Below are 21,466 nucleotides of genomic sequence, written 5' to 3'. Positions count from 1 at the left end.
AAGGTCTTGCTCTGTATATGGTATCCCCCAGATTAGGGAACGCCAAGATGGCAAACATTCTGCCCAGAACACCCACTCCACCATCCTCTAAGCCTACAAAAATTCCTCAGCACCCAGCCAGAGAATGAAATAATGGAGAGAAATACAGCAGGAGCCAGTATGTGAGGCTACACCAAGCCAAAAGGAAAAGGGACTTGAATTCAGCTAGGGCCAATCCTATCCACGCAGAAATTGTTTTGCAGGGACTGAGGCCAATGGAAAGTGAATTTCCCAAAGTGGTAGCAGGCTGAGAAACCTTTAATGTCTAGCCCTAGAGATAAATCTACCATGAAAGGAGTCAGAAAGTGAGGAATAGAAGATGGAGGGAAAAAAGACTAAAAACCACCAAAGATACCAGAAAGAAGAAAACTCAGTATAAACTTAGAGTGCAACCAGAGAGATCAAGAGGGAAGATAATAACCTCAGAAGGAAAAATGAGTAACAAACAGTACATCTAAAAGATTGCAAATGTCATTAAATAAACATGAAATTTTAGACAATGAAAATTTTAAAAACACCTAATAAAACACAGAACCCTTTGTATTCCTAAGAGCTTAGAACCACAGCAAGATTTTCCAGAATAATTCAAGAGACAAACCAGAACCTTGAGGAAAGAATTTACATTCAAACAAATGGAAGCATATATGGCATACACAAAAGAAATAATTGATTATTAGCAGAAGAGAAAAACTTGAATCCACAGTGATAAGTCTCTCCAAAGAAGGAAATGAAATAGCAACAGATTGGGAGTTCAAATATCCTAGGGTGAAGGACAACCTGGAAGAAGAAAAACAAAAATCAATAATGTTAAAAGAACACATGAACTATAAAAAGGCAAAACACATGGATCTCAAAAACAAGATGCATAACTACAACATAAAGATCAGAGACCTTCCAGAAGAACACAAGAAGTCAAAAAACCTGAACGCCATAATGCATAAAATAATGTAAGAAGACTTCTTAGGACTTCTTAATACACAAAGCAAAGTGACAATCAAAAGAATCCAAAGATTATCTCCAGGAAAAACAAACAAACAAACAAACAAACAAAAGTTAAGCTTCAACCTCCAAGACAGTTAGTGATTAAATTTCACAATTCCAATGACAACAAATTCTGTAGTGGCCAGGAGAAAGACCCTCAATTATAAAGGAAAGATTATTCAAATAACACAAGACTATTCTACTTCCACTTGAAACAACAGAAGGGAATAGAATAACATAGTCCAAAAAAAGCAAAGGAGCTCAACGATTAGTGGAGAGATGAAATTAATTTATCACCAAAGTATATCTGCACTTTCTTACTATAACTATGATAAACCATTTCCTCATATACAATTCCTCAATACAGCAATCTTAATTTTAACTTTGCTTAAGCTATTTATGGGCACTCATAATTTGCTGTTTTACCTTCTCATCACTCGAGGCTGTTGACCTTTTAGTTCAAAATGTCTGAACATAAAACACTTTACTTTCAACATCAAATATACCCTTATACATGCTATACTTGCTTACTCCAGTCATCAAGTCCTCTGGTCTCTTTATCCCTTCTCTTCTGATTTCTCTTGCTTCCTAATGTCAACCATTTTAATGCTGCCTTCTTTAGCACCCTAGAAAACCTTGTTGCCCACACAAATTTCTGCTGTTCTTGTCATGCCAACCCCAAACCTTGGGTAATCCCCATCGTCTGCTTTCCACACTCCCAGATGGTTATATGCTGCTAAAAAAAAAAGTCATAAAACCCCATCCAACTGGAGCCTCATGGCTACTCATCAATCTTTTCATTCATATCTTTTTGACTTGCAAATGTGTCTATAAACATGCTCAAATCTCAGCAATAAAAACTTTCTTTTAATGCTGTAACCTTCATTAACATAGTAGATCTTTCATTTTCACCAAACATATCAAAAGAAAGGTGTCTACATTTGTCATTTCTATTTTTTAACTACCAATTCACTGTTTAGCCCTGTGCATCTGGCTTCACCACTTAACTAAAACTGCTCTCGTAAGGTAACCTATAACTTCTTAATAATCTAAGCTGGCCTTATCTCAGTCCTCATTCTCTTGACCTGCATGCAATATTCACCATCTTTGACTACCATACCCCTGAAGGATTCCAATCCACTGGTTTGTTGCATAATAGTGTCCTGGTTCTCATTTCTTTGCTCATACCTTTTATCTCCAATGGTGATTTCTCTACCCATTTCTACCTCCTTACATCCTTAGGTCTATGCTCTTTTTACACTTTTCCTTGGTGATCTCACTCATTCTCCTAGATTCAACTATCTCATTTAAAGGATTCCAGGTCTTCTTTTTTAAGATCTTAACTCCCCGCTCAGCCCAGTCCCTTATCTCCAATTATTATACTGGACATTTATGCCTAGAGTTTCACTTGACACCTCAAACTTAGCACTGTACAACTGAGATCACTTTAACCCTTAAGCAACTTCCTCACTTCAATTAATTCAGCAAATGTTTATTAAGTACCTTCTTCTATTTGTAACTCACTGTGCTAAATGCTATGAATTCAAAGACAAAACAAAAACCTTACCGATTCTAAAGGAGTTTTCATTCACTAATTTTTACAGTTATAAAGCTACTTCCTTATCTTTTACCACCATTCAGTGGGCCTATGGAATGCATAGGAAATAGTGACCCTGGAACAGAGAAAGAGAGGGTACTGGGTGTGGTGATACTATATAAGGCCATGGCCCTCCCTGCTTATATAGTTCTTTGCTTTTTTTGGTGTGTATAGATTTTGGGGAAAAGTAATCTCTTCTCTTAAACTACAAACCTTAAATTGCTATATAAACTTCTGTGATTATTGTAACAGGCTATCAGATTTGGAATCAAGAAAGATGCAGGTTTGGGGGTGGCTAGGTGGCACAGTGAATAGAGTTCGGGCCCAGGAGTCAGGAAGACCTGAGTTTAAATCTGACCTCAGACACACAACACTTACTAGCCAGACATGTGACCATGGGCAAGTCACTTAACCCCAACTGCCCTGCCTTCTCCCCTCAAAAAAAAAAAAAAAGAGAAAGATACAGGTTTGAATCCTCCCTGTTCTTACTAGCTGTGTACTTTGCAAAACTAAAGCACTCTGAAAATAGTGTATTTCACCCAACAGTCCACACCTACCCCCCCATTTCCTTGCCATCTGTCCTGTTTCTGCTCCCTAGGGATCACTAGACCTACTGAGACCATTTTCTGGCCTCGGTAACTTAATCCACTCAGTTTTGAACCACCACCCTGGGACTACTCTGTCCTGACTACTGGGTTAGCAAGTACAAATGCACATAGTCAGCCCCTGATCCCAGAATATGCTTCACATCTTATCTAAACAGACATCTCTTCATCTCCTGAAATCCATCCTGTCATTTTGGATCCATTGCACTATATTATAAGTTCCTTAATGGACAGGAAAATGTCAGTTATCTTTGTCCCTCTCTTTCTACCTCCCTCTTACCCCCACCCTTTACCCCAATATTAATTTACGCATTGTCATCTGCAGATTAGGTGCTCAATACATGTTTATATATATACATTTTTAATGGATGAAATGACTACTCTCTTATATGGTTACTGGAAAAGTAGTTCATAAAAACCTTCACATTGTTTTATACATTTTCCCTCTTAGAGAATAAAGCTAAAAGGAAGTAGAAGCCTATGTATCTATGTTTCCAGGTGCAGTTGGGGGAAATGATAGGTGGTTGTAGGCAATGGTGTTAAGGGGGATTTTCCCTTATTTTTGTGAGGCTGATTGGTCCCAAAAGCCCCACTGAAGACAAAGGTACATACACTTGCAACAAGATAGATCTGTGACTTGATAAAGTCTAGTCTTTCCAGAATGTAAGATCCTTGAGATCAAGGTGCATTTCATTTTTATTTTTCTATCCTCAACACTTAGTACAGTACCTGGGCATACAGTAAATATTTAATAAATGTTTGTTGATTCACTGTGATTGGACATTGATAATCTCCCAGGTTAGCTTCACTATTACACTTGGGTCTGAAATCAGATTGCCAAGTGATTTAGGTTGCTATTAAATCAGTTCTTTGTTTCAGACTTAAAAAGTAACTAGCTTAGAACCAAAACCTTTTTGTGGTGTCCAGTTCAACCACAAATGGATTTTTCCATAGAGAAAAGAATGCTTTTTTCTATGATTCGTATCCCATCAGCTTTTTATTTAACTATCTTTGCCACTAAGAAAACAAACTGCATTTCACAGCAGTCTGAAATCAAGAATCTGTCTTCATTTATTATTCTGTTTATGACTTCTTAACAATATAACCAATAACACAAGGAGAATGGGTGCAAATCTCTTAGCATGGCAAAATTCTGTAAATGTGCCCTACCTTGCTAGCATATATGACCCAAAGAATCATCAGTTAACCTCAAAGAGGCTATTTCTGCAATTAAAAAAAAGCAATTTCACTACAACCTTCAGAATCCTTAATTCCTTTAATGTGGGTACTCCCTTTTCTGATGCAGACTACAATTTCCCTGAGTTGGGAGAAGGTCTTCAGGAGTTGTTATGGCCCAAAAATTCCTACTCTGCAGCCAATTTGGGCGATGAGCCTCTTGAAAATTTGGCTATGCTGGTTCTCAGACCACAGACACACCATCCATCACCAGGACTGTGTGTGAAGTCCTTCTAACTTGGAAGGACCTGTCAGAGCCGGATCCCCACTGGCATAGACTTTGAGAAGTTAGGGTCGCCTCTGCACCATAATGAGACACACTAAGGGAATCAAAAGCATCATACTCCCCCCCAAATAGGCATAACTAAATGAACTTGAAAAAAATGATAGGCCCAGCTCTAAGCACATCGAAGAAACACAGGGTGGTTTCCTCCTAAAACATCTCATCCCGCCTGGTTACAGGCAACAAACACAGTGTAGGAGACTTCTCAGAATGGAAGTAGAGATTCATGCCCAGAAATAATTTAATAAGGACTGATCTGAGCATGGTGCTGTCTTCACTATATGAGACAAATCAAACAAGTTCTTACTGAAATAAAATAAACTAGATAAGTATATCAAGTGTTAACATCACGTACAAACACATTACATGTTAATGTCATTACCAGCAAAAAGAGGAAGTATATTCCTTGGCTAGGAGGCAAGTGGAGACAAGGCGTTTAAGCACAAAAGTATTATGTAATAATAATAATAATAATAATAATAATAACATAATAAAAATAATAACAAAAGAAGGAGGAGTAGAAGGAGGAGTAATTGCTAGCACTTATATGGTACTTGAAGGTCTACAAAGCACTCTAAATATGTCAACTTATTTGATCCTCACAATAATCTTGTGAGTGGGTGCTAATATCCCATTTTACGGATGAGAAAACTGAGGCAGAAAGAGGTTAAGTGACCCAGGATCACCAAGCTACAAAATATCTGGGACGGTATTCAAACTCAGGTCTTCCTAATTCCAAGTCTACCCACTGTGCCTCTTGGTCGCCCACATTTTAGAATGCAACTGATAGGCAGAAATTGCCATTGCTTTTCCAATAATGGTCTAAGCCAGGAGTTCTTAACTGTTTTTGTGTCATGGACCCTTTTGGCATTCTGATGAAGCCTATGGATCCTTTCTCAGAATTATGTTTTGAAATGCATAGGATTACAAGAAAAGTAACTATAGCATAATAAAGATATAATTTTTTTTTCCATCTAAGTTCACCACTATCCCCCAAAATGGGTTCGACATTAAGAAGCTCTGTATAAGCACTTCATAGAAGGACTAGATAAAATGTTCTTATTTCCTTCTTCCCATTGTACAACACTAAGTGTGGTATCCAAGAGACAGCAGAGCTTGGTCAGGAACAAAGCAGAAGCAAAAAGTGAGTCACAATGTGAAGCTTAGGAAGATTCTTAGCAAAGGGCACTGACAAACCCAACCTAGTGTGTCATTTGTTACTGAGGTGACTTATAAAGCCTTATTGTTTTTCCACAAAACTCAAAGGACATGCCATTAAGCATATTTCTGATACAGCCTTCCCTTTGAAGAGTTAACCTGTTGGTGAGCATCATCAAAGTCTCCAGAGAATGGATGGATGGCATCAATGACTCCATCTCCAAGGCCTTAAGTTGAGGGCAAACCAGGAAGTACTAAAGCGGGTTCTTTATCCAGTGCAAGTGAAGCTATGTGTAAAGAAGCAATCACTTCCACAATCCAAAACTGGAACTTAACTCTATCACTGGTGACCCTACTAAGCAAGTCACTGAACCTCCTCAAATGAGCCCTGCGTTCCTCATCTGTAAAATGAAGGGGTTGGACTATTTGGTCTCTCCAGTCCCTTTCAGCTATAAATCTAGGATCCTATCATTCTTGCCAAGTTGAAGGATGTGGCAGGAAAGGACAACGCAAGATTATAACATAAATTCATTTAAAACTGTACAGAGAAGGATGGAGGACAATTTTGTACAATATCACCTCATAAAATAGAACAGAACAGTGAAAAAAATAAGCTTAAAGAAAGTGTGGTAAAAAGAGCCAACTAAATAAAGTCATCCCAAGGATATTCATAGATGAAACTGAAAGGACAACAGATAAAAAAATGGAAAAGGTACGTACCAATTTTCATAATAATTTTTTTTTTCACTTTCTTTTCGTTTTTGCTTTTTGGAGGGGCAATTGGGGTTAAGTGACTTGCCCAAAGTCACATGGCTAGTTAAGTGTTAAGTGTCTGAGGCTGGGTTTGAACTCAGGTCCTCCTGACTCTAGGGCCAGTGCTCTATTCACTGTGCTACCTAGCCACCCCACTTTTTTTTCACTTTCAAAGACACTGGAATCACTGTCATGCACTTAGCAGAGTACCTGGTACACAAATATTAGTTATTAGGAGTAGTAGTAATCATTGGTGGGGATGGGATCTGAACAGAGGTCATTTGCCCCCAGAGCTTGTGCTCCTTTCACTGTACCACAGTGAGGTAACCTACAATTCAAATCACTTTGAGGCCTGATTTCAGATCCCTCTATATGACATGCCCTTGATTCCAGCCCCTTGCCATCCTTTCCTGCATACTATCCCTTCGGTCATCTCCCTACTCTCTCTACTCTTCAACATATCTTTATCTACTGCTTTTTTCTCTACTTTTTTAAAGCATTCTCAAATCTTCCTTAGCCATAAAAAAAACTTCCTTAGACCCTATCATCCCCCCAAACAATCCTATATCTCCCTTTCTCTGGTCCATCATCCGTATCACATTCTCTAAATTGTGGGTGTTCACCAATTCTCCATCTTAGGCCCCCTACTCTTTTCTCACTTCACTCTTGCTCAATGACATCATTATTTTCCACGGCTTTAGTTAACAACTCTACATCAGTGACTCCCAAGATCTATCCAGTCCCAGTTTCTCCCAAGCTTTTGTCCTTCATCACCAATTGTCTATCATATATTTCAAACACTGTCCTGGAGACATCTCAAACTTAACGTGTCCAAAACAAAACTCATTATCTTTTGCATAAAACCTTCTCTTTTTTTGCAAGCTTCCCTATTTCTGTTGAAAACATCATACTTCCTATCTGCCAGGTTTGTATCCTCAGAATTATCCTTGATACTTCACGCTCTTTCACCGTATATCCAATAAGTTTCCAAATTGTTCTATTTCTACCTTCACAACATTGTTCAAATCTAATTCCTTCTATTTACACAACCACCACCGTTGTTCAAAAGCCCTCATGAGCACTTCTTCCCTAACTACCGAAATGACTTCTTAATTGATCTCCTTGCCTCAAGTCTTCCCATTCCAATCAATCCTCCTCTACACAGATTATATAAGTACAGATCTGATCATGTTATTCTTCTCTACTCCAAAGACTCCAGAACCTTCTTACTGCTTAGAGGAGCAAATAAAAATTCCTCTGATTATCTATTAAAGTCCTTCACAACCTGGCTCCAATCTATCTTTCTGACCTTGCTATATAGTACTCCATATTATGCATCCTACAGTCCAGGAAAACTGGTTTTCTTTCTGTTCCTTACACAGAGTATTCCATCTCCAATCATCATGTCTTTGCACAGCAGTTCCCTGAGCATGGAATGTTTCTCATTTCCACCTCAAAAAATGGCTCAAGTGCCATTCTCTGCCTAAAGCCTTTCCTCCTTAATTACCTTGTATTTATTCTGTATCTTTATGTATATATATACATATATATGTATATACACAAGACTATATACATATATGTATATATGCTTATATACATATGTGTGTATGACACACACATACTTATATATCTACATGCCTCCCCTGATAGAATATAAACTCCTTGAAAGAAGAGATGGTCTCTTTTTTTCTACTTTTATCATCAGTGTCTAGAACAGTGCTTAGCACATAGTAGGCAGTTAATAAATGCTTATTAATTAATAGCACATTGACTCTAGGGGAAGATATCAGAAGCTTGGAGGGGGGGAAATCTTACACCTTATTAATACCCCCAAAAAGGTGAGAGTGTAAATCATTAACTGCCAACTCACAGATTACTTTACCTATATGTACAAAATATTTATTAGAATAATCTAAGCATATGTTTAGAGTATCCTTGATCAGGAAGAGAAGAGGAAAGCTTTTGCAAGTGATATTTCACAGCAGACCACATCTTTACAATCACCCAGTTGTCTTCCTTTAAGTCCCAACTAAAATCCCACCTTCTAAAGGAGCCTTCCCTAACTCCTCTTAATTCCAGTGCTTTAGTTCTTTTAATTATTTCCTGTTTATCCTGTATATAGCTTGCTTTGTATATATTTGTTTACATGTCATTTCCCTCATTAGATTGTAAGCTCCTTGAAGTCAGGGACTGCCTTTTGGCTCCTTTTATATCCTGTATAGTGCCTGGCACATGTTGTTGCTGTTCACTTGTTTCAGTGGTTTCCTACTCTTAATACCCCATTTGGGGTTTTCTTGATAAAGATACTGGAGTGGTTTGCCATTTCCTTCTCCAGCTCATTTTACAGAGAAAACTAAGACAAACAGGATTAAGTGACTTGCCCAGGGTCACATAGCTATTAAGTGTCTGAGGCAGGATTTGGACTCATGTCTTCCTAACTCTAGCTTGGCCTACACACACACACACACACACACACACACACACACACACACACACACAGTTTCTCCCTAAAACAAAGACCTCTTAATACCAGTATTCTCATGATGCTATATGGCTATCTGTTATGAATAGTCCAGTCCAGTCTCCTGAGAAATGAAATTTAGTGTCACCCAAAAGGGCAATGGAAAAACGATAGAGGACAATATGAAGGATGTCATCAGAAAAGAGTATGACTGGAAAAAAAAATAGGCTCAAAGACTTAGAGCTGAAATGGGCCTAGTATACAACATCTCTGCCCTGTTTTACAATTGGGAAAACTGAGGCCCATAAACATTAAGTGACTTGCCCAAGGTTACAAAAGTAGTAAGTAGCAGTCAGTCAACAAGCATTTATTGAATGCCTACTATGTGCCAAGCTCTGTGCTAAATATTCCTACCTTCTGACCCCAAATCAATGTGGTATTCACCACACCATAGTTACATCATAATAATAAGTAAAATAAAAGGACAAAAGTGTGAACAAAGTTCTATCAGAGATCTGAGAAAGAAGCAATTGCTTCTGACTAAAAGAGATTAAAAAGGAATGTTTCATGAAAGCAGAGGAGACATCTAAGCTAAGCCTAATGGGAGAACCAAGATGTAAATATGCATGAATAAGGTGCGTGTGTGTGTGTGTGTGTGTGTGTTGTATATAGGAGCTGTTATGAAGAGTAAAACAGAACTTGGCAACAGATTGGATATGGGAGGTGAGGGAGAGAGGAATAGATGGTGATATTCAGCTTATGAGCCTGAGACTGAGAGACTATAAGATTGAGAAAATGGTTCTGTCTTTGGTAGTAATGGGGAAGTTCAGAATAGTCAACATTTTCACCTAGACTGCCTAACTCCAAATCTAGAATTCTTTTCAATGTACTTCACTGGCTTAAGAAGAAAGGATGGGGCAGTTAGGTGGCATGATAGATAGAGCACCAGCCTCGGAGTCAGGAGGACCTGAATTCAAATCTGGCATCAGACTCTTCACACTTACTAGTTGTGTGACCCTGGGTAAGTCATTTAATGTCAACTGCCTTGCAAAAAAAACCCAAAAAGCAAAAACAAGGTAAAAAGAAGGAAGCATGACAGATTTTAAGCCTGTATATTCCACCGACATCCATGCAATAGCAAAAGAACATGAGAAAGGCCCCCAGAGTTTGGGTGGCTCCCGTTTATATGGACAAAAATTGCACAAGATGGGCAGGCACAAATAGGCTGCAATCTGCACCATTGGAGGGAATACCCAACTTGATGAGATCACAGTTTCACTGGAGTATTGGAGGAAAGCCAAAGTACAAGAATGCAGTGCAGAATAATACGCCTCCTATCTTTCACTGAATTAAATTAACTTGAATTTTGTTCCAACATTAAGTGACTGTTTTGTGCTGTAATTATATTAATAATAGTTCACATTTAGGTAGCCTTTATGGTTCACAAAGCACTTTTTTTACATAGTCTTATGATACAGGCCTAGCCATTATGAAGATCCCTATTCTAGACATGAGGAAACAAACTTAGAAAAGTTAAGTATGTCACCCATTATCACAGACCTATTAACTGTCAAGGCCAGAACTCAGATCAAGGTCTGAGGATTCTCAGTACAGTGCTCTTTCCATGTTGCCTCTGACAGATACTGTGCTAAGCACTACCCTGACCTCAAGAAGTTTACAATAGGGAGAAAAAAAATACATAAAAATAATGACGGTCTAAACTTATACAGAGTTTTAAAAAGCATTTTAATAATAATAAGTCATCTATGTAGTATTTAAGGTGTGTACTTTCCTTAGAATAACCGTGTGAGGGTAGGTCTAGCAAATATTACTATCTATATTTTACAGATGTGGAAATGAAGGTTCAGAAAAATTGCCCCACAGTCAGAGCCATTAAGTGTTTGAGCTGGGACTTAAATCCTTACCATCTGGCCCCAAATCAATGTGTTTTTCACTACACCATAGCTGTATCATAATAAGAAGTAAAATACAAAAACAAAGAAGTGTGAATAAAGCTCTATAAGAGATATGAGGAAGAAGTAATTGCTTTTGACTAGAAGAGATCAAAGAAGGCTTCATGGAAGAGGAGGAGACATCTAAGTTAAGCCTTGGAAGACCAGGAAGATTTCAACAGAGATGGAAGAAGTGTATTCCAGGCATATTGTAAAAGCAGATTTTGCTTTGTCATTTATTCATCCATTCAGACAACATAAAACATGAAAATGGGGACTGTGACATTGATCTTTGCATCTTCTAGCACAATATGTTGCCTACAGTAGGTATCTGATAAATGTTCATCAAAAGAATGAAAAATTTGATCAGCCAATTCTCCAGGAATTAAATTAAAAATAAGCAATAACAATTTATAGTCCTTTAGTAGCACATTGCATCAAAATAGATACTACATCAAGTGGAATAAAATGAATTGTTTATTTGCCTTTTCAATTATATTCTAATTGGGTAAGATTTCATAGGATTACATATCCAGTAAATTTTTCTGATGATTGCAGGAAGAAAGGATCGGGAAATGTGCCGTTGGTTTAGAAGTAAGGAAGGAGAGCTGGTTCATTTTTATTTGCCACCAAAACCCTATTTTTCAGTAAAGCAGACGGATTCCTTATGCAGCATCATGGAAAGCTTGCTATTTCTGGCTACTTCAAGGATGGAGGCTCTGAAGAAAATGAAAGTGATTGAATTCATCAGATAAAACCCCACCAGCAAATTCAAAAGGGGCAGGTACTTAGAAACCTTTTAAAACAGAAGTTAAGAGGTCTTTCTATGAGGGATTTATGGTCTTCAGCCTCCCCTCTGGCTGCTGGCTGCTGGTTGGCTGGCTGGCTCTCTCTCCCCCGCCCCCCTCCACCTTCTTTCTCCTCTACCCCCCTCAGCTGACTGATGTTTCTCCACCTCTTTACTACCTGATGTTAACAGCTGCCGTTCTAGAAGCACTAGGTTTCCTTTTATTTCTTTTCTTTTCAAAGTTGCCTCCTGCTTTTTTGAGCCGAGGGCTCACACAACCAGGCTTAACAGCCCAAAAGTGGCTTCATTTTTTTTGAGGCCTCCCCTCAAAGCCACAAACTTTGACAGCGCAGTTAAAGAATGCCCTTGAAGTATTCGAAGTATCGACCTTTCTCCATCTTGGACAGAGTTGGTGGACAACCCTAAGGCCCCATCCGCCTTATGGAGGATGGAGGTTTCTTTTACTCTGACTCCAGAATGTCCTAGTATGACAAATTCTCTTGCCATTCACAAGGGTGGAAGTTCTGGGGTATGGTTAGAAAGGGCTTCTGGCCTGGGAGAATACTGGGTTTCGCCAAAGAAGAGCATGATGGAGCACTGTTCAAATGTGCTGGCTAGTAGATCATGGGTAAAACCTCCACAGTCCTCTTCTATGAAGAACTGATCCACTACCAGCAGTGGAGGTAGATGGCTTACTGGATGATGCCCTGGTCTTGGAGTCTAGGAGACCACAGTTAAAATCCTGCCTCATATACTTACTAGCTGTGTGATCCTGGATAAGTCACTTAACATTGCCTTCCCCCACTACCCCCAACCCCAAGCCTCAATTTCTTTATCCCTAAAATGAAAATAATAATAGCACATACCTCAAAGGGTTGTTATGAGGATAAAATGAGATCGTTTATTAAAATTCTCCTCGAACTTTAAAAGTCTATCACTAGCTATATGACCCTGTACTGAACCTCTCTGTGCATCTAACCTGTAAAATGAAGAAGTCAAGACTCAACCACCTCTAGAGTCCTTTTTAGAACTAAATCTATGATCCTATGGCTACCAACCTTTTCTTCAGGACCCTAAATTCAAGCACAAATAATCCATGATCACTTCCTAGTACTGAACAGAAACAATAATGCTTCCCTGACATTTAGCATTTACTGCCTTTTTCTGTCCCTCCCTGAGGACTGCCCTAGGTGTGAAAGAGAACAGTAACTGGTCAAGTATAACACTATAATTTCCACCCATTTTGTTTCTGGTTACATGGTAAATAGCATATTGATTGCCACTTCAAAAGCCTTCCAAGTAGACACCAAACTTTACTCTGTAATGAGAAGACAGGACAGGATTGTGGAATTGGCTTTGCAGTAGGAGGATCTAGGTTAAAAACTGGGGTTGGTTACTTGCCAACTCTGCAACCTTGGACAAATCTTAACCTTAACCAACCTGGACAAAATGCTTAACCTCACCGGGTCTAAGTTTCCACATCTATAAAAGTTGGGGGTAGGGAGACAGAAAAGCTAAATGATTTTAAAGCGTCCTTCCATTCAAAGATCCATGATCCTATGAAAATGCAAGCTAACTCTGAAGCTTAGACAGTGAAGCGAATGGGAAAGAGCTCTCATCCAAAGATTACGATGTAGTAAGATACAAACATTGTTAAAGTTTCATGAGGCAGCGGACATTATCTTTTCTTCCCACATTTTTATTAGGCCATAAATCCAATTCAATTTATATCTTTCCTGGATTACTCAGTTCTAATCAAGTCCAGTGTCATTTAACCCAAAGGTCTTCTTGTACTATGTACCACCCAAGACTATTTAGATAGAATTACTATTACGTATTCTGGTTGTTAAAAAATTATCAGATTTAGTAAACTAGCACCTCTAACTTAATGATCCCTCCCCCCCTGCCACCCAATCTGTTCACTATGACACTGCAAATTGTCTTCTTGCATAAGAGCCACCCGCAGTACTTGGGGGGAAAGAAGAGGAAGCAGAGAATCACAATTTATACTTTTACTATATCTTCAGAATGATCACATGTAGATAAGGCCAAACCCAATCAATTCATATTTAAACAAAATTAATACTAATTGTCACCTGACTAAAAGAATTATTCCTTAAAGCTACTTATAAGTATTTGCCTCCCCTTTTCTCGCCTCCCCCCGTCATGTTTTCCATTTCTAAGAATTCAAGATGCCTGGATTTCTTAAAACCTTAGGCCAAGTTCTCCTCTACACTCCTTCCAATGTTAATTTTACAACCATACTTTAGAAACTACTTCCCCACCTTCTACAGAAGATCATTATCTTCACTTCACTAGGGCTCACTCTCGTGTTCCAAGTTCTACTGTTCAGACAAGATAAAGAAAATTCTCTTAGTGACACACTTGTCTCCATCATTCATATCTCTTCTCTAACCTTTGGTCCTTAAAGGGAAATTTCTAATGATCCCTCACAGTTTCTGCCTGTTGCTTCTTAAAGACTGTATATTGTTACTACAGAGGGGACCATAAACCTCAGGAAAAACTCTCCAGTGATACCTATAAAGTGGCAAAAAAATTTAAATTATGTAAGACAATTCATAATATTAATATGCCACCTTAAATATACAACTCAGACTATTCATGGCCAAAAAGACTCTGGTAGAGAACAATTCAGGGTTATTCATAACCTCCAAGAATATTTACTAATTACCTACTTGAGGATAAAAGCCAGCCTAATTTTTGTATCTTAATCAATTAAGAGTTTAATAAGCGTCTACTATGGTCCAGGCCAAGGGGATAAAATATAAATCTTTATTCTCAAAGAGTCTACATTCTAAAGCCAAGGAAGGCAAAACAGATACAAGGTAACCTTGGAAGGGCATTACCAGCTTGGGCAATAAGGAAAGGACTCATTCCAAAGGGGAGCTGAGTCTTGAAGGTAAAGGTAAAGAAGGGATTCCAGGCATGAGAGGCAACCAGTGCAAAGGAACAGAGATGGAAGATGGAGTGTTATGTTTGAAGAACAGCAAGTAAGCCAGTATGGCAAGAGTGTATGGTAGGGAGTAGCATGCAAGAAGGCTGGAAAGGTAGGATTGGAGGCCACTGCCATAGTCTAGAGGAGAAATGACTTGGACCTGAACTAGGCTGGCGGTTGTGTGAAGGCAGAAGGAAAAGTATGGGAGATACGTTGTGCAGATAGAAATGACATGATTGGACAACTAACTAGTTTAGTGGTGTGGTGAGAGAGGAATTGAGGAAGATATTAAAAGTTGCAAACCATGGTGATGCCCTTGGGAATAACAGAAAAGTTGGAAAGAACTCTGTTTTAGACACAGTACATGTGAGATGCCTACAAGACATCCAGTTCAAAATATCCAATAGGCAAAACTAACAATGTGCTTTGTACAACAAGTTTACTAAAGGTTTTTTTAATTGAACTGGTAGCAATGAAAACTTGTCAAGTTACATTAGACTAGAGCTAAAAAAAATAACCTACTTCCCAGGTGAGAACCAGTGCTACTATGCTTTAGTTAATACTCAATGCCTGTATACTCTTAATGGTTAAGTATTTTATTATTCTTACTTCAAGCTGGAGGCAATTCTGCTTTGTCACAGAAGTGGTACAAATAGTCTGTGGGATCTAGACAGAGGACAAGACCATCCTATCTGTGGTAAAACAGTTTCCATAAGTAAAAATATAGTTATGTATACAGGTGTATCATTAATTAACTAATTTGTTCAATAAACATTTAACAGTTAATATGTGCAGTGTAGCATACTAGGAGAGATATGAAGGTAAATAAAACACAGCCCTTAGCCTCCAGGGGGTCGGGGGTGGGGACTGTCAGCTAATATTGCTGAGGAAGATAAAATAAATACACAGACAGCTATAATAAAAATTGGAATATGATGTATACACGATGTTACTATAAAATGATGAGATATAAGGAAGGATAGGGGAGGAGGGAAGATCAGAGGTGGTTTCATTTAGGAGGCAGCACCTGAGCAAGGCCTTGAAGGTTGGATGTATTGCCAATACTCGGAGCTAGAGGAAGAAGATGGACATTTCAGACACAGGGACCAATTTTGGCCAAAGAAACAGAAGCAGGAAAGGGGGTGGGGGAGGGACAGTTTTAGAGACAACAAATAGTATCTTGGACAGGGTATATGGAATATCTGAGGGAGAGTTGTATACAGCAAGGCTCAAAGAGTAGGCTGAAGTCAAATTAGATTTTTTAAATGAAGATAAAGATGTTTCTTCAGGTCAACTAAAAGCAGCAAAATAAATCATTGTCTTAAAACAAAATCTCTTCTAAAAATGAAAACTATAGCTATTAAGGTTATATCAAAATAGACATGTGTTTTTATGGGACATATAATTCAATAGAGTCCACCTGACTAGGGATTTAAATAGTTTTTATTTTAACCAAATTATCTCTGACAGTACACAAAAAAAATTTCTTTTTGATCTTGTGGGTCAAAATAAATAAACTGCTGGCACCTACTTGTTTGGTCTTCCCTCTATTAAAACAACTCTCCACCAGTCTTGTTGTCACTAAGTACTGGAGAAAAATAGCACTGAAGTAGAAAAAGGGCACAGTTATTACTCTTAGATCCTTCAAAATGAGAAGAAAAAAATACCTAATAGGAAGAAGAATATTTTCTTATTTCAGCCCTCACCAGATGGTAGATAGACTTCATCATCAATTTTGGCCTAAAAAAGATTGGAGGTACTCCTCCCCACCCCATGTCTGCTGCTAGACTGACAGCATACTACCCTAGGGCTCCAACCAATATAATTTGGCACCAGGAACTGAATAAAGGCCCTATCCTTATGTTGACTGATCCTACTTCAATCTGCTTGTCGGTCCTGACATGCTTTCAAAGCATTGTGACCTCAAAGCATTGAAATATGTCTTAGCAGCCCATCTGGAAGCTCTCTTCTCAAAACTATACAAAATAACTGAAATCTGATACCATTCAGAGCCAAATGAGGGAGGGAACATGTAATATAAAGGGCCCCCTGGGTGCTTGTCACAACTCTGTCACTAACAAAGCTTTATGACCTCAGCTGGGTCACCTAAAGACCTCAGTTGCCTCATCTGTAAAATGAGTGGGGTTGGATTAAGATGACCGATGAGGTTCTCTTCCCTGATCTAAAAGAATACAAAAGACTGTGCTGGGAGAAATTCGGCTAAGAGTAAAGAATGAAATAAGCCAATCACCTTGCTGTGAAAAGAAGGTGGAAACAAATTCCTATATTACACGAGTTTATTATTAAATAAAAATTGAATTATTTTGAACATGTGAAAAAAGAGTTCACTTAAAGAGGCCACAGGGACCTAAAAATGTTCAAAGAAAGTAACAGAAATGCTATGATGAGCAGCTTCAGAATCCAAAGTATGGGGGTTTTGTTCAAATTCAATTTTGTCCATGAAGCCACTTTTGGTTAGACAACAGAGTTTAAGCTTAAAGCGCACTGACTGCCCTTCTAGAGTCTAGAAACAAACCATCCTTTGTTTTCAGAAGTAACCCCATTAACCACGTTACTTTTTCCAAATAAAAAGTTCTCACAATGAAAGCCTTCTAAAATTCAAATATGCACCGATAGGATCTCAATTCTAACAAAGCTTTTATTAAAAAAAAAAAAGTATTCTTTAAGAATTAGCTTGGAAGACATTGCTCCACATTTGTATTGGTTTGGTACCAGGCCTTTAACACTCAAGTTTAGCCATTATGAACTTGGCAAACAATGCACAACAAAGTGAGCACCCAACTTTACATAAACACTTCCTCCTAGAGCAGGAGTATCTGTATCTGTATGTGTATATATATATATATACACATATGTATGTATGTGTCTGTCTTTCTGTCTCTCTCAAACACTCACATACACACACTGTGAGATTCTTCAGCTTTTCTATCATGAACTGCCCATGGTATCTTTCTCAGAATAATGTTATTCAATGTATCAAATAAAACCCACTAGATTACAAAAAAAAATCAATTATTTTGAAATAGTTGTCAAAATATTTTTTTAAAAGTTCACAGATTAAGAAGCCCTTTGCTAGAGGGTGTCATGAGAGAGATGGTTTAGAGTTCTGACAGAAGACTACATAGAAACTTCTATAGTTTGCTGCTAATCTCTCCTCCAAGTTTTAGATATTTAACAAAACCATTTCCTCTGAGAGTTTCTAAACCCAACAATCTTCACCTAAGTACTGGGAATACATGGGGCAGGATCTAGGGGTGAAAGGGTTAGAACATAAAGAGTAGAAAATACACAAGTAGTGGGAGGAAGGATGTGGGAGTAAAAAACGCTAGACAGAGGCAGGAAAAGGACAAGGTTTCCAGAAGTATTTCCAGAGGCACACATCTTGTTGCCTTCACAATGGTTCACAAAGCTACACCAACATCCACTGAGAATATATATATATATATATATATATAAAAGATTCCATAACAAAAGACTCTACTTATACTTGATTGGAAAGAAAAGAAGTCTTTCTGGAGGCTCAATTCTCTCTCACTCAGTTCCCTCCCCTATCACTAAAAAATGGATCAACCCATTAATTTCATTCTCTGATTCATAAGTAAACTACTCCTGCTTCACACACCAACATAGTCCTAACTCCAGGCCCTTGGCACCCTCCCCACAAAGCGAAGGAGTCAGGAAAGAAGCCATCTAATACTGAAAGGCAACTTCTTTAAGCAGCTGAAACCTTTAAACACACACAACAACAACAACCATGAGAAATGGTCCAGTTCCAAATCACCTACAGTTCCTGGGACATTGTTAAATGCTGGCACCCACAAATTGGCATTTGGTGCCCTTTATCTTTCCCCCAAATGTGGCAGGAAAGGGGATGTGAGGGAAGATCTACTGCTTCATCTGGAAAGAGAAAGGGAAGCCCCAGGGAACAGAAACAAGCAGGAAACCCCACCATCCTTGGGTACTTTGTGTGTCTCTTCTCTAGGAACTGAAAGGACCCTTTGTGTGTAACACACACACACACACACACACACACACAGCCTGTGAGATTTATTTGAGGGAAAGAAAAGAGAGGATACTTTTATTATGTCCTCCCCGCCTTCCCCTCTTCCTTTTTGCAGTTAGTCACAGCAAATGAACGCCCTGTGAGAAGTCTTAGTTGCTTCTTTCTGGCTCACTACCCTCAGCCTGTGGGCTTAAAGATAAGAGAAAGGAGGAGACAAAAAACAGCAAATGATCAGGGGAAGTAGAGAGGAAACGCAGGGGGCTTAGGGGGAAGGTGGAGAGGGGTATGAGGGTGAGGCAGAGGAGGGAGGAGAAAAAAGCCTGAGGGGAGCAGAAAGAGAGGTGGAATATGGGGGAAAGCAAAAGGAAAGGGAAATTGGGGGAAGGGAAAGAAGAGTGGAGGGGAAGATGGGGGAAGTAGCTTAGGGAGGTGATGGAAACCGGCAGGAGGATGGGAATGGGAAATCGTCAGCTATAGGGACTGCGAGAGGATGGAGAGGTGGAGGAGTAAGCTAAAGGGGGGAAGGGGGGCATGGGGCCAAGCCCCAGCTTACTGGGAATCATCAATTATTAAATGATTACATCATCCCTGTCATTATAGCAACACACACCGCCAGGGTCCCCCGGGGTGGGGGTGGGGGGCTCCACAAGGAAGGCAGGGGCGGAACCCACTTCTCCCTCCGGAGCCCATCCCCAGCTTCAGTCCAGTCCTTCCCGGGGTGGGGAAGGAAGCAAAGGAAAGGAGCTGGGGGGAGGGGGAGGGCGGGGGTACCCGGCCGGCTCCGTTTTCCCCAATGACTTGTCTGCCGCGCTAAGGCGGCTGCAGGAAAACCCATGCCGCGCGGCTGTTTGCGCTTATTAATAAGAGTCAGGATAAGGATAATGCTCGGGAGCTGCCGCGAGCGCGCTAGTGGATCAGCAGCCGCAGACTGCGGGAGCAGCAGCGCAGCGCCCGACCCCGGCAGGAGAGGCAGAGGGTCCAGCAGAGGAAGATGAAGAGGAGGAGGAGGGATAACCTAACCTCGGGTGCCAGCAGCCGCAGCAGCAGCAGCGGCAGCATCCTCTCCTCCATCCACCCACCCACCCCCACCCCTCTCCAGATGCCTCCCCCGCCCCGCTTACCTGAGGCTCAGAGCCCCATTCACATGGTCTTCTCCCCGCCCTCCCTGTGCGGTGGTGGCGGTGGCAGCTTCGGCTCCGGCTCCTCCTCTGCGGGCTCCCGGGGAGGCAGGCAGGGGACCCTTCCGAGGGGGCGGGCGCAGGAGAAGGAGGAGAAGCAGGAGGAGGACAGCGCCAGGGTCTCCCCCCAGCCCGGGGCGGCCGGCTCCCTCTGGGTACCAGCGGCAGCTCAGGGAGGCGGTGGCTTTTGTGCGGGAGCTCCGCAAACCACCCCCACCACCCTGGGGTGGGTGTCGGGAGCTAATCGCAGCGCCGCCCCGGCTGGCAAGGGAAGGAGGGGGCTCTAAGGGGCCGTGGCTTCCCCTCTCCTCGCGCGGCGGGCGAATCTCGGGCTGCTCCTCTGCACAGCGATCCTTCCTCCCTCCTCCTTCTCTTCCTCCTCCTTCTCTTCCTCCTCCTTCTTCTCTTCCTCCTTCTCCCTCTCCTCCTCCTCTTCCTCCTCCTCCTCCACCCTCTCCTTCCTCTCCTTCTCCCTCTCCTCCTCCTCTTCCTCCTCCTCCTCCCCCTCCTCCCCCTCCTCCCGGCCCGGCTCCTGACAGATGGCGCAACTGCAACTACGCCGCGGCTGCTCTCCCGGCTTGGCTACTCCCCCTGATGCTCCGGCCCCTCCAGCTTGGGGAAGGGAGAGAAAGAAAAAAGGGAGGGGAAGGGCGGAGAAAGAGGGAGGGCCGCATCTTGAGAACGGCAGGCCCTGTAAACCTATCACCGGAGGCCTAGCCTCCAAGAGCGGCGGCCATTGGACCCCGCCGCGGGGACGGGGGCAGGAGTGGGTGGGTCCGGGAGCTGGTGGTGCTTCACCGAGTCAGTGGGCATCCCGATGGGGAGAAGAAGGATTTGAGTTCCCTGAGTGGGGTGTGTGAAGTGAGGCTTCTAGAGAATTTTTTTTTTTCCCGAAAGAAATTGAGGAGTGTGTAGAGTGTGCTGTGGTTAGTTGAATTTTCGAAGATAAAAGTATTTCTGTTTTGGTTCTCCAACACTCCTTTCAGTACAGTTTTAGCATTTCCCCATCCCCCTTTACCCTTAAAACCATGGAAACCTGTTTGACAAAAGTAGCGTCTTGTCCTGGTGTTTCAGTGTTTTGAGGGGTGGGAGGACAACATGATATAAAGTATTAGGGTGCTGAGTGCAGCGTTCTTTCTGAGAGCTTTGTGCTCTCTACACAGTATGAAGGTGTGTGTGGGGGGAGGGAGGGGGTACACTCCCCAAGATAGAAATTGTGATCCTATGGGGAAAACTATATAAAAGAGGAAGATTCAAAGGCAGCATTTTTTTTTTCTAGAAATGATATTTCCCGCCCCCAAAGTGGTCAAGCCTGGTGGTGATTAGATTTAGAGCTTCGTGGAAAGAAGAGATATTCAAGTGTGTGCATCCCATAATCATAGGGTAGAAGCTTATGTTTGCACATTTTTTCAAAATCATGTAGCCGGGGGTTCTCTCCAAATGTTATCTTTGGTTT

At 40.7% G+C, this 21,466-nt stretch overlaps 1 protein-coding gene across 3 annotated transcripts in view; it reads right to left on the bottom strand.

Moving 5' to 3' along the window:
* FYN (FYN proto-oncogene, Src family tyrosine kinase) overlaps positions 1-20,047 on the bottom strand; it is a 308,067-nt gene extending 288,020 nt beyond the window's left edge. For 2 of the 3 annotated variants that reach the window (XM_069077030.1, XM_069077033.1), the window contains exon 1: positions 19,954-19,982. The gene's annotated coding sequence lies outside the window, so the exon portion shown is untranslated. Of the gene's footprint in view, positions 1-19,953 lie in introns of all 3 variants that reach the window. The other variant, XM_069077031.1, reaches the window with a different exon arrangement.
* Between the last annotated feature and the right edge of the window lie 1,419 nt (positions 20,048-21,466).

This window comes from Petaurus breviceps, unplaced genomic scaffold (assembly GCF_028583685.1).
Source record: "Petaurus breviceps papuanus isolate PSGF00001 unplaced genomic scaffold, PetGlider_PUasm1.0 90977, whole genome shotgun sequence".
Lineage (NCBI taxonomy): Eukaryota > Metazoa > Chordata > Mammalia > Diprotodontia > Petauridae > Petaurus > Petaurus breviceps.
This window is presented reverse-complemented; position numbering and strand designations above follow the sequence as displayed.